The 23,286-nt window shown below is 37.0% G+C and overlaps 1 protein-coding gene across 4 annotated transcripts in view; it reads right to left on the bottom strand.

The window, feature by feature from the left end:
* The window catches only part of LOC5578262 (Down syndrome cell adhesion molecule-like protein Dscam2), a 573,793-nt gene extending 554,157 nt beyond the window's left edge, over positions 1-19,636 (bottom strand). For all 4 annotated transcript variants that reach the window (XM_021843982.1, XM_021843984.1, XM_021843986.1 and 1 more), the window contains exon 1: positions 18,449-19,636. The gene's annotated coding sequence lies outside the window, so the exon portion shown is untranslated. The remainder of the gene's footprint in view (positions 1-18,448) is intronic.
* Between the last annotated feature and the right edge of the window lie 3,650 nt (positions 19,637-23,286).

Here is a 23,286-nt window from a genome sequence, read left to right as displayed (position 1 = left end):
TGCTCCTGCGGTATGAAAGTATTACATATTTCACGACGGGTTCAATCAACGGCGAAAATTACAGAACTGAATGTATTAAAAAATGGCTTCTGCCCATCTACTGAAAGCATACCATGCCTCCATTGCATCGGCTCATTATGCTTCAGCTACTTTGGAGATGCTCAAGAAGGAATAAGTCGAATTTGTAGAAAAATGATCGAATCCATCAAATTGCTCAGAACTACGCCTTATTGAAACATCTTAAGAAGGATGCAAGAGAAGCAAGCTCCATCGATTTTTTCAAGAAAATGTGGTCAGCAGTTCAAAAAGCAGTTCGAAAAGTTCCGAAAAAAGTTGTGCAGAATTTTATGGGAGGTATCAAAAGAAAAGTAAGAGCATTCTCCAGCAATGCTCAATAAATGTTCAAATTTATGTGAATTTGATCGAAATTACGTTGGTTTCGATGTATTTTAGGTAAACTCATGAATTTGTTCGAAAATAAACAGTTTACTGTAAAAAACACGTGTCCACTTAGAGTGAGGTGGGGCAAAAGTTCGACCTTAGTGGTATAATCAAAGTTTCCAGGAAAACAATAGCAGTTAAAACAAAACAAATACCATACAATGAACCTTCAACATATTGGCTATAATTTTGCTGAACAAACTTGTGTCAAAATATTTACTTATTTTTAATTATAACAGTTTCAAAATTGATTGTCTTATTCGAACTTTTGCCCCACCGGTAGAGCAAGAGTTCGAATCTAGTGTGGGGCAAAAGTTCGCTGGCTAAAACACAAAAAATCGATCCTTTTATGACAGGCATAACTTACAACAGCCGTAAACTTAAGTTTGACGAAAAATACACACTAAATTTTCATCAAAAAATTGCCCAAAATAATTGCAATATACTCAAAAATATCAGATTTTCGCAAAACTAAGTGGAAATGTAAAATTTTGGTGACAATTTTCACACGATCAGATAAATTAAACTAAATTTGAAGATAATATGTCGATTTTAGGCAATTTGCAATTTTTTCCGTGATTTTAAACATGGGTCGAACTTTTGCCCCGCTGATTCGAACTTTTGCCCCGCTGATTCGAACTTTTGCCCCACTATGGGCCAAAAATTGTTTTCAAGCATTTATGCAAAAACTAATACACCTCAAAGCAACCCTTTGATAGGCCAAGAAACGCCCTTACATAAAATATTGAAAAAGATGTTATCTTCAATTGGTTCCATGCAACGAAACTTTGACCAAAAATTACAATATTCGCGTCGAAAAACAACAAATAGCCATAACTTTTCCAAATCTCAATCGATTTTTATGATATTTGGAGTGAAAGTCTCTTACTTGAATAGCATTCGAACCACCATGACATTTATAAGATTTGTTTTGAATTGAGCTAGAAATCTTAAAAAGAAATTTTTGCCCCACTCGATCTTTTGCCCCACTTTACTCTACTTAAATGAACAGTCCTTATTCATCTAGTATGGTAGCTAATTATAACTCATTTCAATACCAGCAGCAATGTAATTTCAAGATCGCACATAAATATCTATCATATATGATGGAGTCCTTTTGTTACATTCGACTCACTATAATTTTACAGGTTTCGTTCGTACTGTGTGGCTATTCATCTTTTGAAATTATTCGGGTATCTTCAAGGCGGTATTTCTGTAAGAATCTCTGAGATTTCAGTTAGATTCCTGCAAACTCTGGTCCGAATCTTTGAAATTCTTGTAAACTTTAGATTGGGATTCAAGAGTAAATCTTCTATTATAGTATAAACCTTTGAATGTTTGAATGCAGAAATGTAAAATAAAATCCTTAATTCAACCACTATTGTGAGAATTTATTTTAATTTCTAAGAATTCCAGGAATACTATCAGGAAACCTACCGAAATAACGAGAATACCACATGAATACTAAGGATCCCATATCCATCATTGGAGTTCAACATGCTGTTTTCTTTTTAATTCACAGAGGAAGCTCAAAATTCTCAGTACAGGAATCTTGAAAATGTTAGGAACTTTATAATTTCACAATTGCTGTAATCTCAAGTTTCCTTCATAGGATACAGATTTCTAGCTAAAATTCCAAAATTCTCTGAAAAATCCTTGTTGTCAAATCATTATAAAATTCACATGCACATAAAGAGAATGGCTATCGCAAATTTACACTTCAAATCGTATAAAGTTACATAACCTACATGAATTTGTGTTCATGATCAATTACGCGATGTATAGCGGGAATGTAGTAATATTCATATTTTCACATGATTTGTTGGGTGAATAAGCGACAAATTTGACATATATCAAAGTGACCAGACGTCCCGGATTGTGCGGGATAGTGCTGGATTTGAGCAATCTGTCACGCATCACCAAGCGTCCCAGAAAACGTCCCAAATTGTGGAGATAACCAAAAATAATTGAATTTGTACTTGAAATGAAATGTTATTCATTGTTATATGAAAATTCAAAATTAACATCCTTCTACTGGTCGGCTTTCTCCATGGACCAACATGATTCTAATCAAGATCTTTACAGGATCCACACAGGATTCTAGTCAATATCTTAACAGAACATCGTTTTTATTCATCCAAAGTTTATGTTGAAAACGGAACAGCATTTATTATATTTTGAACTCAAGATTTTGCTCAGAATTTTTCTCATGGCACTGTTAGGAAACTTCCAATAATTCTGTACAAAATCTTGAAAAATTGGCTCTGTTTTCAAAGATTTTTTCTATTCTTGTAGAGTAAGGTGGGGCAAAAGTTCGACCTTAGTGGTATAATCAAAGTTTCCAGGAAAATAATGACAGATGAAACAAAACAAATACCATGCAGCGAACCTTCATCATATTGGCTATAACTTTGCTGAACAAACTTGTGTCAAAATATTTACCCATTTTTATTATAACAGTTTCAAAATTGATTGTCTTATTCGAACTTTTGCCAAAAATATCAATACTTTTATACCAGGCATACTTTCTACCAGCCGTAAACTTATGTTTGCCGAAAAATACACACTAAATTTTCATAAAAAAATGCCCAAAACAGGGTTAATTGTAATACACCCAAAAAATAGCAGTTTTTTGCAAAACTAAGGGAAATGTAAAATTTTTGTGACTTTTTTCGCACGATCAGGCAAATTTCGCTAAATTTGAAGATAATATGAAGATTTCAGGAAATTTGAAGAATTTTCCGTGGGTTTACACATGGGTCGAACTTTTGCCCCGCAGATTCGAACTTTTGCCCCGCTATGGGCCAAAAATTGATTCCAACTATTTATGGAAAAACTAATCCACGTCAAAGCATCCTTATGATAGGCCTAGACACGCCCTTACATAAAATATTGAAAAATATTGTATCTTCATTTGGTTCCATGCATCGAAAGTTTGATCAAATATTACAATATTTACGTCGAAAAACAACAAATAGCCATAAATTTTCCAAATCTCAATCGATGTTTATGATATTTGGAGTGAAAGTCTCTTACTTGAATAGCATTCGAACCACCATGACATTTCTAAGTTTTGATTTGATTTGAGCTAGAAATCTTAAAAAGAAACTCTTGCCCCACTCGAACTTTTGCCCCACTTTACTCTAAGGATTTTCCATAGAATGTAGTCTGAATTTTGAGGATTTTGGTAAGCCAGTTATCTTACCAGATAAAGCTCAGAATCCTTCTGGATGTAGAATCTTTCTTAAATTGTGTTCAGTCCAGAATCTCATAAGGATTGAAATACCATAATTGTTTGCTGGAATTGGTTTGAGGAGCTTACAAAATTCTGATTTAAAGTCCTAAAGAATTCAGGTTTAAAAATACGAGATTCCGATCTAAAGAAACTAAATTGATGTATGGTATTGACATTTCGAAAATTTCATAGAAATTAGTACTCTAAAATATCTAAGCCTTTTCCTCGAAAATTTTAGTTTTTACCAATTTAAAAAAATAATAAGATATCTCGCGTTCGGTATCATAAGAGCGTAACTGCAGTGATCGATTTTTCATCATCGATTTTCTCTTAAGCTCATTACTTGGCCGGGCGACTGCTATTGTTTGATTAAGTATGAAGTATGCATAGCTCTTCATCATGCAGCATCGTGAAATGTTACGAAAATCGATTGAATTTAGTGTACTGATTCAAAGAGAAAATCGACGAAGAGAAATCGATCATTGCAGATACGCCTGTATGATACTCAACGCGAGGAATGTATTTTTAATATTCCTTATACTAATATGCAAAAATTTATAAAATGTGTCCCGCATTGAAGCCAAACATTTCTGGTCACTTTAGCTAATATGCAAGATTTTATTAATTTAAGTGTCACTCTGAATGGAATTTTCTTAACGTGTAGCACCAGTCACTGCTTCTGTTCGAAAGTAGTAGGTACTACATGTTCGAAAGGTTTTTATTCAAATTAAAAGTGTAGTAAACTTTGTAGATTTTGTTTTTGAGTAGATGCTATCTATAGTAAAGTTCAACGCTTTTTATTCATACCGCCCATTGATGTATATCGCAATTCTCCTATCTTACTGTATTCTTCGTCTACCAAAGATACACTTAGATTCAACCCTGTTGGGATGCGTACGGGAAGAAGCTCTGCCAGTAACGCAACACCGGGAGAGGTTTCCCAATTCAATGTACGGTACTTGTACCTACTACGAACCATTTTCTGCTATGAAAGCTCACTGCCATGCTCGGATTGATCGGTCCGAAGAGCCGACCTTTATATTAGTATTCAAAGCCGAATGGCTCTGGTACAGCTGGATACACCAACACGATTACGCCGCACAAGGGAAACTTGTCCACCGTTTTGATACACATACCCACTTGAATTTCATTTTTCAGTTTGAACGATGCAAATGAGTCCAGAACGGGACATAATATGCATCCATGCGCTTTTATTACCGTCCTCCGTGAGCACACATACAAAATTTCCAACTTTTCCGTACTCTTGCACGTGTCCAATTCACATCTGCTACAAAGAAAACTCTCCTCTGACTACCCTCATCCTGCTGGGTTCGGACAGTGCAACGTGAATACATACCTATTTGTTTCATTACGAATGTCAGACCAAGTCTACCGTGAGAAATAAAACCGACCTGCCTTGCTAACGAATGCAAAAGGTTATTCAACTTTCTGGTCACAGGTTCTTTTAATGATTTTTTGAACGATTAAAGCAGTATTTACATTGAAATGTCACTACACTTTTTTATATTAAACTTTGGGAGGGATTATTAGAGTATGTTTAAAACTACAAATGAACTTTAACACTTCACTTTTTGCAAAAAAAAATAAAATACTAAAATCACTAAGGTGAGCAAATACCTTTAAACTCTAATATGTGTTGCTTATCTTGACAGATAGGCCTATTTCGTCTGCGACTTACAGACTTCTTCAGTGTCGAGTGCTCGACTTGAAGAGAACATCGCATGGATCTATTATTTATACTAGAAAAAGTGTGAGGGTATGTTAGAACTAGATTCTACCTATAATCGTATACAGGTCATTTTTTAATTGTGTACCTAATCAAATGAAAGGATTGTCAAAATTACAAATTCCTGCTTGTTTTGGCAGGTGGTCAATCAATGTGTTTATGTATTGTGTGTGTGAAGGTTAGGTATAAGTCTAAACAGCCAAGAGTACCCATTTCCTTGATCTTTGTTTAGTAATTTATTGTGGTTTTGTTTGAAAATTTCTATGCTTTCCGCTACGTCAAGCTTCCAAGGATTTGAAATATGTCGTAAGAGTTTGATATTTTTTGTGTTAAGGAAATGTTGTTCATTGTAAATATGTTCTGCAACTTTTGATTTGAAATGGTGTACAGGTCCTTTTTCTGTGTCTTTGTGTGCTTTAGTAACTTCTGCTACGTGTTCTTTAAAACGTGTATTGAGAGTCCGTTTTGTTTGTCCTATGTAAATTTTATTGCAGTGGTCGCATGTAATTTGATAAACGCCTGATTTATATAAACTGTCAATTGGGTCTTTTGTTGAACCTAGGAGAGTTCGGAGTTGGTTGTTTCTACTGGTAAAAACTAACTCGAAACCAAACTTTCGTAGGATTGGGCGTAGTTTTTTTGTTTCATCGTTGTAATTGACGGCTATATGTTTGAGTGTTGGTTGTTCTTGTGTCAGAGTAGTAAGTGAACGTTTGTATTGTTCTCGTGTTCTTTTGTCGATGAGTTGTTGTATTGTTTGTCTTGTGTAACCGTTTAATTGTCCTGTTTCAAAAATGTAGTTAAGTTCCTTTCTTCTACCAGTTTCACTGAGGGGGATTGTTAGCATTCGATGTATCATGTGATTGAAGGAAGACATTTTGTGTTGGTGTGAGTGATTTGATGTGTTTGGAATGATACGTTGAGTGTTAGTTGGTTTTCTATAGATTTCAAATGTAAGTGATGAGTGTTCCTTTACAATAAGTAAGTCCAAGAAAGGCAATTTGTTATCCTGTTCCACTTCGTAAGTAAATTCAATGTTTTTGTGAGCCTTATTAATCCATTTTTAAGTGAGATTTTTATGGCAAATTTAGAAAAACGATTAGAAGATAAAAACCAGCTCCCTGAAATCTGGTGGCGTTACGTTGATGATGTTTTCAGCATAGTTAAAAAACACATCTTACCCCAAACTTTAGAAACAATTAATAAGGCTCACAAAAACATTGAATTTACTTACGAAGTGGAACAGGATAACAAATTGCCTTTCTTGGACTTACTTATTGTAAAGGAACACTCATCACTTACATTTGAAATCTATAGAAAACCAACTAACACTCAACGTATCATTCCAAACACATCAAATCACTCACACCAACACAAAATGTCTTCCTTCAATCACATGATACATCGAATGCTAACAATCCCCCTCAGTGAAACTGGTAGAAGAAAGGAACTTAACTACATTTTTGAAACAGGACAATTAAACGGTTACACAAGACAAACAATACAACAACTCATCGACAAAAGAACACGAGAACAATACAAACGTTCACTTACTACTCTGACACAAGAACAACCAACACTCAAACATATAGCCGTCAATTACAACGATGAAACAAAAAAAACTACGCCCAATCCTACGAAAGTTTGGTTTCGAGTAGGTTTTTCCAGTAGAAACAACCAACTCCGAACTCTCCTAGGTTCAACAAAAGACCCAATTGACAGTTTATATAAATCAGGCGTTTATCAAATTACATGCGACCACTGCAATAAAATTTACATAGGACAAACAAAACGGACTCTCAATACACGTTTTAAAGAACACGTAGCAGAAGTTACTAAAGCACACAAAGACACAGAAAAAGGACATGTACACCATTTCAAATCAAAAGTTGCAGAACATATTTACAATGAACAACATTTCCTTAACACAAAAAATATCAAACTCTTACGACATATTTCAAATCCTTGGAAGCTTGACGTAGCGGAAAGCATAGAAATTTTCAAACAAAACCACAATAAATTACTAAACAAAGATCAAGGAAATGGGTACTCTTGGCTGTTTAGACTTATACCTAACCTTCACACACACAATACATAAACACATTGATTGACCACCTGCCAAAACAAGCAGGAATTTGTAATTTTGACAATCCTTTCATTTGATTAGGTACACAATTAAAAAATGACCTCCTGTATACGATTACAGGTAGAATCTAGTTCTAACATACCCTCACACTTTTTCTAGTATAAATAATAGATCCATGCGATGTTCTCTTCAAGTCGAGCACTCGACACTGAAGAAGTCTGTAAGTCGCAGACGAAATAGGCCTATCTGTCAAGATAAGCAACACATATTAGAGTTTAAAGGTATTTGCTCACCTTAGTGATTTTAGTATTTTATTTTTTTTTTTGCAAAAAGTGAAGTGTTAAAGTTCATTTGTAGATTGAAATGTCGTTACTAGCCAAGAGGAAAAAAATACATTAATTGATATTTCAGAAATTTAACTACAAGCATAGGACCGGGTTTTATTTTCGAGACTTGGAAGTCTCGAAGTAGAATTTCAACCAATTATAATTCAATCAAATTTCACACAAATATAGTTTTGAATTCTTATCACCATGTTGGATATATGTCAGTTTCAAAACGGGTGAAAACCTGCATTTTCATTTATGATGAGAATTGGAACCGCTTAAAAAATAGGTGCAAAAGAATTTTACTCATAAGAAAGAAGAAAGGAAGAAGGCTAATAACTTCTCAAATATAAATCGAATAATTATTCTAATGCAACCATTTCAAGATAATTTTTTTTCAATACATATTCACCTTATGGATTATTTTGAATAAGCATAAGCACAGATGACCGTACAATTCGTAGTTGCTACTTTGTGATTGACCAGAACAATCGAAGTTGCACAGGGAATCAATGAATGGGGCTTGGGATTAGCTTACCATTCTTCAATGTGCACAAATCGAGAGCTCAAATACTAAAAGTCAATAACGGCGCCGGCCACGTCCTTACAGTCATCGGGGAAGGGAAGGAATCACTACCTATCTGACTACCGTTGATACTGAAGACCGAGATCACCTCTGCATCTCCACAGTTGTCATGGAAAGGATATTGGATTAGTGAAACAAGGTATAGATCTGGGAGTCACCAATGTTTGGTGATGCGATCCATGATATAATCACGCCTAACAAGTTTTGCGATATTATTCGTTACTCGCATGTACGCCAAACAAGTGTTCATCACTCGCCCCCACAAGAGCAAGCGACGCGATCAATAGATCAAACAGTACTAACGATCCGCGGTGCTTTTTCATTTCCCTACGTGGACAACGCGCGGCATGTTCGATCCTGATTCGATCCTCATTGCCCGCCCCCGCAGGAGCAAGCAACAAGGTCGAAGGGTCAAACACTACTGACACTCGCGTCAAACACTACTGACACATACTGTTAGAAATACTGTTAGAAGGACTGTTCAAATGTTTCATACATCCCGAGCAGAAGCAAAGTTCTGACCATCAAATCGAGATATTGATTTGATTGACATAAAAGATAAAAGATCTGAAGATAATATCTAAATTTTATTCCTGGAACTACTAAGCCATATCAAAATTTGATGTTTGCAGATCAAATTAATAGCTCGCTGATATTGGTTAGATCTTACAAAAGCTAAATATGATATGCTAATGATATTCTAGGAGTAAATTTTAGATATCATTTTCAGATCTTTTATCTCTTATATCTATCAAGTTAATATCACTTTTAGATGTCCATATCAAAATTAGCTATTGCTGAGCTTTTTTCACCTGCTCGGGATGTTACAGAAAAGACAAAATATAATGCATAAGATTTTTCGATATGTTTCAGGTCATTCAAAATAATCTCGAACATATTAAATCATTAAACTTCCAATAAAGTATGAATATAAAACTTCCTATTTAAGTATGTCAGAGCAACCCCATGGAATCATGAGAGCATATTGTTTTCATATTATATCATCCCGTTAACGCCCAAGGCATACCATAATTGCTTGAATCCCGAAATTGTTATCAAAAATTACGTTCCCATAAAATAAACACACCTTCGGCAAAATAAATCTATGGTGAAGATCCAAAAAACATCTTTAAAATGTGTCGTCGATATCTGATAGCTCCACAGAATTAATTTTGCATTTTATTAAGCCATAATTATTACGCATTTAGAAGCAGTAAGCGTTGCAAAAAGTATATTCGGTCGAACTCAACTTCTACTCTTTTACTACCAAGAGGGAGAAAACTTACCCTGACAACAAAAGGTCAAAAAAAGTTAAAAGTCTATTTTTGACAATGCATATCTCCGTCGTTTTCTAAGCGATTTTCGAAGGGATCAATGATGAGAACGTTTAGAGGTAACCATACCATCTACCAGAACTGCGGCAACACACACGAGCTGGGAACAGCTTTTATAGTGATGGGTGATATGCAAAGGCGCGTAATCGGTTGGTGGCCAATCAATGAGAGAATGTGCAAATTGAGGATCAAAGGCCGGTTCTTCAACCGCCACGCCCAACCCACGATGTCAAAATCGTCATAGGAGATCTAAACGCTCAGGTTGGCCAGGAGGAGGAACTCAAACCGACTATTGGAAACTTTAGCGCCCATCGGATGACGAACGAAAACGGCCTACGACTAGTTTATTTCACCGCCTCCAAGAATATGGCCATTCGTAGCACCTACTTCCAGCACAGCCTTCCATACCGAAACACCTCGACATCACCAGAGCAGACAGACTCACAAATTGATCCCCTTCTGAGTGATGGGCGGCACTTCTCAGACATTATCGACATCAGGACCTACCGTGGCGCTAACATCGACTCTGATCACTATCTTGTGATGGTGAAACTGTGCCCAAAACTCTCCGTCGTTATCAACGTACGGTACCGACGACTGCCCCGGTATGACCTAGAGCGGCTTAAGCAAGCGGATGTGGCAAATGCATACGCGCAGTACCTCGAGGCTGCATTACCGGAAGAGGGTGAGCTGTAAGGAGCCCCTCTTGAGGACTGCTGGAGAACAGTGAAAGCAGTCATCAACAATGCAGCTGAGAGCAACGTCGGATACGTGGGAAGAAGTCTACGGAACGATTGGTTTGACGAGGAATGTACGCAGATTCTGGAGAAGAAGAATGCAGCGCGGGCGGTCATACTGCAGCAAGGGACCCGACAAAACGTGGAACGTTATAGACGAAAACAGCAACAGCAGACCCGCCTCTTTCGGGAGAAAAAAACACCGCCTGGAAGAGACCAAGTGCGAGGAGTTGGAACAACTGTGCCGGAAACACGTAAGTTCTACCAGAAGTTCAACGCATCCCACAACGGCTTCGTGCCGCGAGTCGAGATGTGCAGGGATAAGGATGGAAGTATTTTGACGGACGAGCGTGATGTGATCGAAAAGTGGAAGCAGCACTTCGATGAACACCTGAATGATGCTGAGAGCACAGGCAAAGAAGGACGGGAGGAAACTCATAAAATGGGCCCGGAGAGGCTTGCCATTTGTCTGCATCGGCTGATAGGCACAATCTGAGAAACAGAACAGCTACCGGAGGAGTGGAAGGAAGGGGTGATATTCCCCATCTACAAGAAAGACGACATGTTAGATTGTGAGAACTTTCGAGCGATCACCATTATAAATGCGGCCTACAAAGTTAGCATCTTCCGTCGTCTGTAGTAAACGACCACGTGAGAAATTATCAAGCCGGTTTCGTTGACGGCCGATTAGCAACGGACCAGATCTTTACTGTACGGCAAATCATCCAAAAATGTCGTGAATATGAGGTACCAACGCATGACCTGTTCATCGATTCAAGGCGGCATACGATAGTAGAAACCACGTAGATCTATGGACAATTATGGACGAGAACAGCTTTCCCGGGAACCTCACGAGGCTGATAAGAGCAACAGTGGACGGTGTGCGAAATTGTACGAAGGTTTCAGGCGAACCAGTTTGTTTGGAACCCGCCGGGGACTATAACAAGGTGATGGACTTTCGTGCCTGTTATTCAATATTGCGATAAAAGGTATTATGCGGAGAGCCGGGCTTAACATCCGGGGTATGATCCAGTCAATTTGTTTGCTTCGCAGATGATATGGACATTGTCGGCCGTACATTTGAAAAGGTTGCAGACCTGTACACCCGCCTAAAACGCGAGGCAGCAAAAGTTGGACCAGTGGTGAATGGGTAGGTTCATGTGCGTATCTATTTGGCGAGCGTGGGGCAGAACCGACGATGGAGAGAAGCAGCCACGAACCGAGTATAGTGGCGTAAAATTGTTGATTCAGTGTTATCTGTTTAGATGATAACTAAATGAATAAAAATGAAATGTTTATTGAACTGAAATAAGCAAATAAATACCAGAAAAAAATGTAATCGCTTTGAATTTTTATTTATAGGCTAATAAGTTCAAGCTTGTTGTTTTTGTAGTTTTTTGAGCAAAATAAATTTTGAGTGTAATCAAAAATTTCTCTTACTCTTTAGGCGTATTCACTGTTTTTGTACAATCAAATAAGAACTAGGGAAACTGTACCAGTTATGGCCATAGTGGTTCCCTATTTGGCCATATGCAAAATTTAGATAACTTTTACACTTTTAATCTTTTTGTATGTTTTAACATCAAGATTTATCCTTTATTTTACTGCTAAAACACAAAAGATTTTTCAAAATGTGAAGGCATTCAAAATATCACGTATGGCGAAATAGGGAACCACTATGGCCATAACTGGTACACCTACCCTACATGTCATTGCTTTGTAACGCGATTTATGGGCATTAGGGCGATTCAAAACTTAAAAATCTTTGAAAATCCAATCTCTCATATTTTTATTACAATCCTTACCATACAAATAGTGTTTTGTGAAATTTTCAGCTCTTTCGGAGGTGATTTAAAAGTGGCCTGAAGACAATGTGGGTTTATATGGAAATTACTATGGGGAAATTTGAAAAAATGATCCAAACACGTTGGTACTGTAATGTGAGTAAAAATTTATCATCCCATAGTGAGAACTTCTTATTTAATGAAGGATGTTGCTGAAGAATCAAATTTCTTTTGAGCTAATATTGTCTGGGATTTTTGTAGATATTTGCAGGGATATAGTTCCATATGCAGCTAAATAATAGCAAACAAACACATGAATATCTCTTTTTCTATCCGTATTATTGAATTGCTCTCTTCAGCTTCAGCTTAATTTTTGTAATGATTTAAAGAATGAGTTTTCACTATGGGCTGATTAGTTTGTACTGAAAATTCAAGTACTAACGTGTTTGGAACATTTTTCCCAATTACTCCATAGTAATTTCCAAATAAACCTACATCGTTTTTGGGCCACCTTTAAATCACCACCGAAAGAGCTTAAAATTTCACATAACACTATTTTTATGGTAAGGTATAAGGTAAGGAAGGATGGTAAGGAAGACATAGGAGATTGGATTTTCAAACTTTGTTATATAGATTTTGAACCGCCCTAATGGGCATACAATTATGCAACATAGGGTTTTATGAATGTTTATTATTGGTATCATAAATTTTGAATGTTTTCATTGTTTACTATTTCTTCCCAAAAAAGGTCACATAATTTCTATATGTAAGTTTATGCTAAAAAAAATCTATGCCGTTGCTTTATACATTGATTTTAGGGCAAAAAGGTACAAAATCTAGGGTTTCTCGTATGTTTTTGGTAAAAATAAATAATGTGTAATCCAAAACTATGTCTACTAAAATATGTTCACTGGACTTGTACAACCAAAGTTATAGTGAAAAAGCTGGATATCATCGCTATGAATTTTTATTTATATTCAAACAGATCGGAAACCTAAAATATCTTGTAGTTTTCAGAGTAAAACAAATTTTGAATGTAATTAATAATTCATATTTCCGACCAAAATGTTCACTGGACTACTTCAATCAAATTGATGTCAATGAAACTACATGTCATCGCTTTTAATTTTATTTCATAAGCAAGGAGTTTCAAATAAAGAGTATCCATTAGGGGAACCTGGTCCAATTCGGACCATCAAGCATTTCTCAACACTGGCGCTACTGTAAAGATCTTGTGTACCGTTTTCCTACCCACTTGGATATAACACAATAAATTTGACACCTTTTAATTAATTCGTTTGATTTTTATATTAGTTTGTTGTTTTGAAGCGCTTTAGTGTGCTATCGGTTAGAATTATTTCCAAGCTTCTGTAATTGGCAATAAATCTCCAATCTTACTGTGTTATTTTTTATTCGAATCCCCCAAGTCTAAGCTTTCATCGGACTATATGGTTTTGATATGTCTGAACACTGTTTGTGCTCAAATATTTGAACATCTCAAAATGTATGTTGGTTCAATCCGGACCTATTAATATGGTTCAACATGGAACTCTTGATTTTCAACAAGCAGTCAGTCTATTTCATAAGCTCCACCCCGTGAAAGTCTTCTCTACTTGCTAGAAAATTACAGAAGTTGTAATATTGATGGATGGTGCCTTTGTTTCCGTTACGGTCAAAAAAATGTCTTCGAAAAAATCTAAGAAACACGGTAGACCACAAAAAAGGAACCAATAAACCAGCTACTTGAAAAGCATCCATTATTACCACATCCTATTTTGGATATAGCTTGTTGTTTGACAATACGATAAAAACAAAACTTTTACGAGTGCTGACAACAAAACAATCAACTTTTCCTAACACGATATAATGTGTTTTGAACTTGAAAATTTGAAGTTTGGCTTCATTTTATAATCACTTTAATATAGCGTACTTTGACCGTAAAATGTATGTCGATACTTCTCCAACTTGATGTCCCAAAATTCAATGCTGTCTCTTTCAGTTTCCCGAACAAGTTCACCTTTTAATCCCGATATTTTCATGCCATGATTCAATATTTTAAAATTTTACTGTATTCTAAGCAAAATGGCTTTTGCCAATGTATTTTGTCAAAATAACAAAAAGCTCCATAATTATAAAATATGTGTTCTTTATCTCGGTATATCCCGTTTAAATGGTCAGTTTAAAATCGAGTTAGAAAAATATCAATGTACTCAATTTTGAACCAGTTTCGGATTACACCTATGTTTTTTTTTAATGAAATTCACATTTTACTTGAGCTATTTCTAACTCGAATTTAATGAGATTTTTTCACGCATTGAATTTATTTTTTATGCTTGCGCTTGTAGAAGAAGTTCAACAAGTTTTGATACCATAGCAAAAAACGATAATATATAGGGTGGTTCGAATCAGAACATGAGGGGTCCGAAATGGAACAGGATTGGTCCAAATCGGACCTTTTGAAGAAAATTGTTCAAACATGATGTCCTGGTCCTGGTCATGTCCTGGTAGGAGGTATCACAAAACTCTCTGAGAGAAAAGTGCGCGCGCTAAATTAGGCTTTCAAGAAAACATAAAACTTCTCATGCCGTCCATCTTTCTGAAAAGATATGGCCAAAAAACTGTTACTAGGTCCGAATTGGAAGGTATTTTGAGTTTTGCTTAGGAATTCTAAGGTTTCGAAAACATTCACCCCGCCAATTCTGAGATTCTGGTTAGATTACCGGTCGTAGAAATTTGAAATATCCACGTAAATTCTGACATTACGATAATTATGTTATTTTCTAGGAATTTTGGAATGTCGGTGGGAATTCAGATAGTTATAAAATAATTCTGAATTTAACGTGCGAATTCTGACGCCTCAGATTCTCAGATCCCCTTTGGAATTCCAGAATTCCTCTAGGAACTTTAGGATTCCGATAGCCATGTCGGATTTTTAATGATAATTGTGGAATTTCAAAAGCAATACATTTAAAAAAAATGTAATAAATTTCAGAATTGGGAAAGGTTAATCCCTATTATTCATGTTTTGATGTAAATATAAGAATTTGTATTTTGACCGTTTTCAAATCGACCACGGCTGGAATCGAATTTTTAGTTCTAATACAAATTTTACATGCTTAAGTTTAAAATTTCAATTTGAACTAGTGATAGTCCGATCAATTATCATATCGTTGCTGATAAATATATTTTTTCAGATTTTTTCTATACGCACTTTTTGACAAATTTGGTAAAACTAAGTCGCTCAAAAATAACGCGATTTGTGCAAGACTGATAAAAGATGCTTCAAAGAAATGTTACGTAATCAACACATTAATAATTAAATTAATCATTGAAAAATCGCAGTCTACTCCTGTTGGGCACAGTAATCAAATGTGTAAAAATCAGATTTGTATCTTCACTAGTCTTGAAATGACAGTATGGTGAAGTCGTGCCCATACTTTCTGGGACACCCTATAATCGCAAAATTACACTGAAAACCTTGTCAAATTACAGCACCTTCCTGAATTTGTGCAAATTGTCGGGTAATTAATTACATTGAGTAGTGTTTGATCCTTCGTCCTTGATGCTTGCTCCTGCGGGGGCGGGCGATGAGGGCAGGATCGAACATGCCGTGCCACGGATCGTTAGTAGTGTTTGATCTATTGAACGTGCTGCTTCTCAGGGCGGTTAGGCGTGATTAAATCATGGATCGCATCACCAAACATTGGTGACTCCCAGATCTCTACCTAATCCCACTAACCCAATATCCTTTCCATGACAACCGTCTCTTTTTCTTTTTTTCTTTTTCTTGGCATTACGTTTTCTTTGAGACAGAGCCTGCTTCTCGGCTTAGTGTTCTAATGAGCATTTCCACAGTTATTAACTGAGAGCTTACTATGCCAATGACCATTTTTGCATGTGTATATCGTGTGGCAGGAACGAAGATACTTTTTGCCCTGGGAAGTCGAGAAAATTTCCAACCCGAAAAGATCCTCGACCGGTGGAATTCGAACCCACGACCCTCAGCTTGGTCTTGCTGAATAGCTGCGCGTTTACCGCTACGGCTCTCTGGGCCCCAGACCGGCGTTGTTATTGACTTTTAAATTTTGAGCTCTCGATTTATGCACATTGAGAATGGTAAGCTAATCCTAAGCCCCATTCACAAAATCTCTGTGCAACTGCGATTGCTCTGGTCAATCACGGAGTAGCAACTACGAATTGTACGGTCATCTATGCTTATGCTTATTGTCAGATAATTAATTACATTACATAAATTTCATGTATATGGATGAATGTATCAATTCTAAGCGTCACTTTGAATGGATTTTTCTTTAGTAAAAGCCCATGTTCGAAAGCGGTACGCACTGCATGTTCGAAAGGCTTTTTATTCATACCAAAAGTGTAGTAAACTTTGTGGATTTTGTTTTTGAGTAGATGCTACATGTAGTAAAGTTCAACGCTTTTTATTCATACCACCCATTGTGAAAGTTGGATTTTCGACTTTCTCAGGGGGTTGCATGTGCAGATGTGAGGTACATTTGATCATGCTGTGACGCCATCTGGTGAGTGAATTCCAAAGGATAATTACCAGTGAGTAGAAGACATCAGGTCTATGAACAAGTTCTCCAAACATAATATCATTATACCATGAATAATTTTCAAGCTATTTGCGCAAATCACTGTCCTCAAAATAGGATGCTGGGCGTTAACGGGTTAATGTTTGGGATGGTACTAGTAAAGGAATTTAAAAAGGTCATTTGACCTGAACTTGATTTTGCAAATCTTGCATGCATGCAACGAAACACTCGACTCATATAGGATCATGGAACATGTTCATCAAGTATATCGTTTGTTCGTTTTAGGTTATGTAATAGAATGGGGCCCAGATAGCCGTAGCGGTAAACGCGCAGCTATTCAGTATGACCATGCTGAGGGTCGTGGGTTCGAATCCCGCTGGTCGAGGATCTTTTCGTAAAGGAAATTTTCTCGATTCCCAGGGCATAGAGTATCTTCGTACCTGTCACACGATATACACATGCAAAAATGGTCAATCGGCAAAAAAAAATGCTCTCAGTTAATAACTGTGGAAGAGCTCATAAGAACACTAATCTGAGAAGCAGGCTTTGTCCCCAGTTGGGACGTAACGCCAGAAAAGAAGAAGAAGCGCATTATCAATGATTACTGTTTTTTTAATCAGTTGAAAAGTGCATCAAGTTAATTTGAAGATCCTAGAAAATGAAGTATTTAAGAACATACATAGAGCCACATAATGTGGTTGGATATGTTCTGTCAATAAGAAAATATAGAGGGTCTAGTATATAATATGACCTGCATTCTCGGATCATAATAATTATTTTTACGAATCGCATCTGGAATCATGTTCGAATCATTTTAGTCTATAGGAAGTGGGTGAGAAAATGTAACTACTTGAGCATGAGCATGAGCATAGATGACCGTACAATTCGTAGTTGCTACTCCGTGATTGACCAGAACAAACGTTGCACAGGGAGTTCACGAATGGAGCTTGGGATTACCTTACCATTCTTCAATGTGCCACGTCTTTACGGTCATCGGGAAAGGGAAGGAATGTTAGTTAGACAGCCGTTGTTACTAGAGACCGAATATGCCTCTGCATCTCCACAGTTGTCATGGAAAGGATATTGTGTAAGTGGAATAAGGTATAGATCTGGGAGTTACCAGTGTTTGGTTATGTGATCCATGATATAATCACGCCTAATCGGATTTGCGAAATAATAATATATGAGAATGTTAATGCGAGAAGTAATTTAAACAGCGGTTTAAGAATTTTCTGAATCGAAAACCACCGATCAGCTAAATACGAAACATTGTTTTACTATAATAGGTAATTTGCACTTAATCTATTATGTATTTGTATAGTGTCAGTTTTTACACAGAGGACATAATGTACTTCAATTATAAGTTTCTTAGACACTTATTCTCAAGTTTAATATGATATTTCATTACATGGTTTATACTAGTAATCTAATAAAATTTAATTAATTCAATTTGTCGTGTAAGTTTTTACTTTCCAATGTTTATTATTGCAAGAGATGTAATCGAATATATCAATTATAGTCAAAGTTCCATCCACTGTAGAAAACGGGCAAACATCTCAGAGAAAATCGTGAAAAACTATCGATTTCATGGTTGCCGACAAGCATCAATTCCATACCTGCTTTCTCCTGTGCTCGGAAGCTGCAACTGCACTCTAGGCTGTCTATCGCACCAACACATTTGAATGCATCATCATCACAATCACCAGTATCGTCCCACTATCATCCGTCGACGTACAACCGAACCAAAAGCCACCAGCAGCCATTCTGTGTTTCAGTAACAACGTCAGCAAGCAAAAATCCCAAAATGTGAGTTAATTAAAAATGCATTTCCTGTCGGCGATTGGAAACTTTTCACTTTGGAGATTTTTTTTGTTTCTATCTGAACATAACTGCAGCAAAACTAACTTATGGCTTAGTTTTTCACTTTGCTTAATGCCGTATTGAATCAAAATGATTATCCATTCTATACACATTTACTAAAACTTTTTTCTCACATTTTCGTTTTGTACAAGTTCGAATAGTTGTCGGTCTGTAGACATGAAAATGAGATATTTTATTTTACCGCCAATTCAAACACATATTTATCTTCAGTATACTGCTTCTACATTCAACAATCCTTTCTTTATCGCGTTGGTGTCATTTTTATTTCCTAGTCCCAGAAAACAGTCACTCTTTAGGTCACGTTTGCCTCCCACCACCCATGTTTCTTGAGCCGGATCGTAACCCTTCTCCTTTCGCAGCCTCACCGACATCAGACAAATCTCTTCTTTACTTTCTTCCGTTTCTTCACACACGATTGCACCCGAAATCAAACAAATCCCCCAATTTCTCGTTTTCTTCGCCTTTTCTTAGAAGCTATCTAAGATTTCCTCCGGTCTGCCACCGCACAGCTTTCTTTCCGTCCCCTGCGGGGTAAAATAAGACAAATAAGCCGCCAAAAAAAGGTTTGCAATTTGTCCGCACCACAAACCAGCTCGCTTCGCACAATGAACGCAAAACTTTGGCAATAGTCCTGAATTATGACATTTTAATCCAATTTTTCTCGACCCAGACACTTTTGGTACAGACTGCTTCTGCCATCTTTCTTTTGCTTTAGTGAGTGAGTCTGCCACCGGAGAAAAACTTGACACTTTTCACTCTAGCAACACTTGATCAAGGAATGAGCCTCGGTTTTTCACTCGGAATGCTTCTTGCTTCTACCTGCCAGTGCCAGACGATGACGACGGTGGCCAAAAAGCGCGGAAGAAGTGGCGAAGGAGGCAACCTCATCGTTTGCCAGTAGGAACAAATCCTACTGATGACCGCACACCGATGCGATTCTCATTGCACAGCGTCCTTTCCTAGCGAAAAAGGGTTGAAGTCCACGTGACAGTGTGTCATCATGCACTTGCTCGACAGAACTTAATTATTATTATTATTAATAGTGGTCCCGGCAAACTTCGTTTAGCCATCAAATAGGCTGAACCGATATTGATCGTACCAAACGAAATAGCAGTTCCGTTCACGCACGTTTTTCCAACTTTCCCGGTGAATATCCTGGGATTTTTATACACACAATCACGTCGGAACCCTTGACGAACAAAACGGAGGTATAATCATTCAAAACTGTTGACCTGTTCGTAAGCCATTTTGTGACATACAAACACCATTCCAGTTTTATTTATATAGAAGATTATTATTTTTATTAGGGAGATTTTCAGCCCACGACTGGTTCATCTCCATATGAAAATGAAAAAAAGTTCTGAAGCTACCTTAAGGGCAGCAGCAGATTACAGAGATGTTACAGAGTATAACTTGATATTTTCGTACTCACAGTTGAATCTAATATGAGAATTTCTACGGAAGGGTTTATCAAAAAATAAATGCTGTCAGAGTACCTGAAATATAAATGTAACATGTGAATCCGAGTTAGATACTGACGAAAATTCTTGCGTCATTCAGAAAATTTATAAATCGTTTTTCAGATGATGGATCATTTTGAAGCGCTCTGACTACATCGGTGATGTCATGTATACTCCCCAAATCTTCGAGAGCCGGACAGTTACTTACGATATGCTCGGTAGTGCATTGTTCTCCACAAGATTCGAATTGTCGACGAAACCTGGTTGCTTCTGGTTCGCTCATATCATGGGATATTCTGCGATATCATGGGATCTTGAAAGAACAACCTTCTCCCTCCGAGTCGGCAGATTTTCCCATGGGTTAATAGTGTTTTTGACCTTGCGCTAGATAACTCAGGTAATTCAGATATGAAAATATTGCCAGAAAATACTGTTGACTCGAAAACTTTTTTATGGAATGTAGCTTATCAATTTGCCAGAGAGAATCATTCCCTAGAATATCCTACCTTATCTTGATGGCTACAGCGTAGCGTCACACCATTTCCGTCGTATTGTAGAGCTCCATCTTCGTCGGTCTTAAGCGATACTTCTCCATCGCCAGGTTCTTTCCACTACGTACAGCCGGCACATTCGTGGTTTTCCACGAAAACAGTCGCCTACCTCTACCTGGTTCCATGCTGAATATTATGCCCGCAATTCTTTCTTCCAATATTCGCACTAAGTGTCCAGCCAACTGAAGTCTGCCGCATTTTAACGCCTTATAATATTCGAATCTTATACACTTGCTATAACTCGTGATCTATGCGTCTGCGAAACAAACAATTTTTAGTCCCCCACCGAGTATTGTAAACAGCTCAAAAAACACCAAAGGCTATTCGGTCTGCCTCTTTCAACGAGCACGCTTCATCCCAGAAGAAAACCACATGAAAAATCAATGTTTTATAAAGGTTGTTTTTTGTTTATGATTGCAAGTTGAGGGACCAAATACGTCTTTTCACTTCGCGGGAAAACATGAAAACAACTTCAAACACATCCCCATCAAGCAATACTCAGCACCTCCAGCCTACCATCTTTACCTGCAATCAAATACTTCGTTTTGGTTGAATTATTGGTCAGGCCTTTTTCATCTTATTGTTATTGGCATTACGTCCTCACCACTCGGCTAAAAAAGGCCCGAAGCATACGAGTTGAAATAAAAATGTTCTACCGCATTCCATGAATGATATTTGTTTTCTTCGTGCGTTATGTCGTCGTGGTCGTCGAAATTATTCAAAACGTAAGTGTTTTGATGCTCACAATAGAAGAAAACGCTGATAGGACGCTGAATTCAACCTACGACACGAATAAATTGATTTTTGACTATTTCGATCTTCAATTCCTGAATAAAATGCTGCTCAAAGAAGTCATAGCCAAAATTAATGGTTTAAATCATTCAAATGAATGCTTGTGAGGCAAAGCTTGTGAATCCATCTCTCATCCAAAACAATCTCGCCAGTTGTCACCTGGCGGATTCAGTGTTTAAACACATTAAACTACCTTCCTCTTATATACATTGGTAGGTGCAGCTGATTGCCATCCCTCTAGCAGCAGCGAAGGTTACTAGCCGCAGGCCATTATCATTGGTAATGGAAAGAAAAAAAAATTTTGTATTTAGGATTTGAATAATTTCTGGAGAAATCCATGAAAACAATTGTGGCTAAAAAAAACCTACACGGGTAGAAATCAGAATCCAAAATCATGATTATGCACCCGGATATCATGATTCTAGTGTGTTTTCATCTTATGAAAATACACCATGATTTGAATTCACGATATCATGAGTCAGATTGTCGTAATGCGACACAAGTTGCAGCTGAGTGCTCGAAATCATGCATCGAATGCTCGAAAATCATGATTCGCGCATCCATTTCGGATCTATTTATATTTCTGTCAGTCAACACGATAAAATGAAAACAAAAAAATAAACAAAATTTGGAAGAGCAAGATTTGAACCAAGAACCTTCTGATAAAGAGCCACGTACTTTACTACAGTGCTAATCTATCGTGATGAATGATGGATGATCGATGCGAATGAGTTGAAGCAAAGTGCACCGCTTTGTGTTGTCGCTCTGGATGTTGCGCTTATGAAGAATCATGATTATGACTCCAGGAACCATGATCTGTAGTCCTGATATCATGGCCTAACCAGTTCACGAATTTCATGACTTGTAAATCATGGTGTGGGATTCAGATTTTTATCAGTGTAGAGGAATTTGAGAAAAAAATTCTAGACGAATACTTGATGAATATTTTGGGGAAATCGCGGGAAGATCTTAAAGAGAACGCTCTTAATATAACTGAAGTCCATACGGACACTCATGGTAGAATTGCTGGAGAAATTTCTAGAAAAACTAATGAAGGAGTGGTGGAATCTTTAGAAATATTTCTTAATGAATACATAGAAGTGTTTGATGAATCAGGAGAATTATCTAATAATATTTTAAGTAATAAGTCTCATGTAAAGCCGTCGATTTTAAGAAACCATTGTTTGGCTGTTGAGATAACGCCCCTGACCAGGCCGCTGAAACACGTGCTGTAAGAAGTCAAAGCTGCACTTTATATATTTTTTTTTCCTCAGAAACTCAAAGTACAGTAAGACGTTAGCCTTTGCGTTTCCAACTCCATTGTGGAATTGGGCACTTCCTCCATGGCATCAGGTATATGTCTGGACATTTATTGTGGTTCTTGTTACCACAAATCATGAAGTTTGATATTCCAAGTAACATATTTAGTTTTTTTTTTTCACTTACTTCAAGGTGTATGTTAGGGTGCGGCTTATTTTTCGAATGTTCTGAAAAGTGGAATCTGGTGAAAACTTCGAAATGATTCTGGTGAGAATCCTAGGAAGATTTCTGATTTCTACGAGGAATCTGACAAGCATCTCAGATGAGAATAATGAGAGGATTCTGATGAGAATACTTAGAGAATTTCAAGCGAATTCTAAAGAGAATTCTGATCAGAATCCTGTGAGAAACTTGATGAGAATCCTGCGACGAATCTGATATGAATACCGGGATGATTTGAATGAATTTTGAATAGAATCATAAATACATTCTGTTTTTAAAATGGCCAGA

The sequence above is a fragment of the Aedes aegypti genome, chromosome 2, assembly GCF_002204515.2.
Source record: "Aedes aegypti strain LVP_AGWG chromosome 2, AaegL5.0 Primary Assembly, whole genome shotgun sequence".
Classification (NCBI taxonomy): domain Eukaryota; kingdom Metazoa; phylum Arthropoda; class Insecta; order Diptera; family Culicidae; genus Aedes; species Aedes aegypti.
Note: the sequence above shows the minus strand (reverse complement) of the source record. Positions and strands in the feature narration are given on the sequence as shown.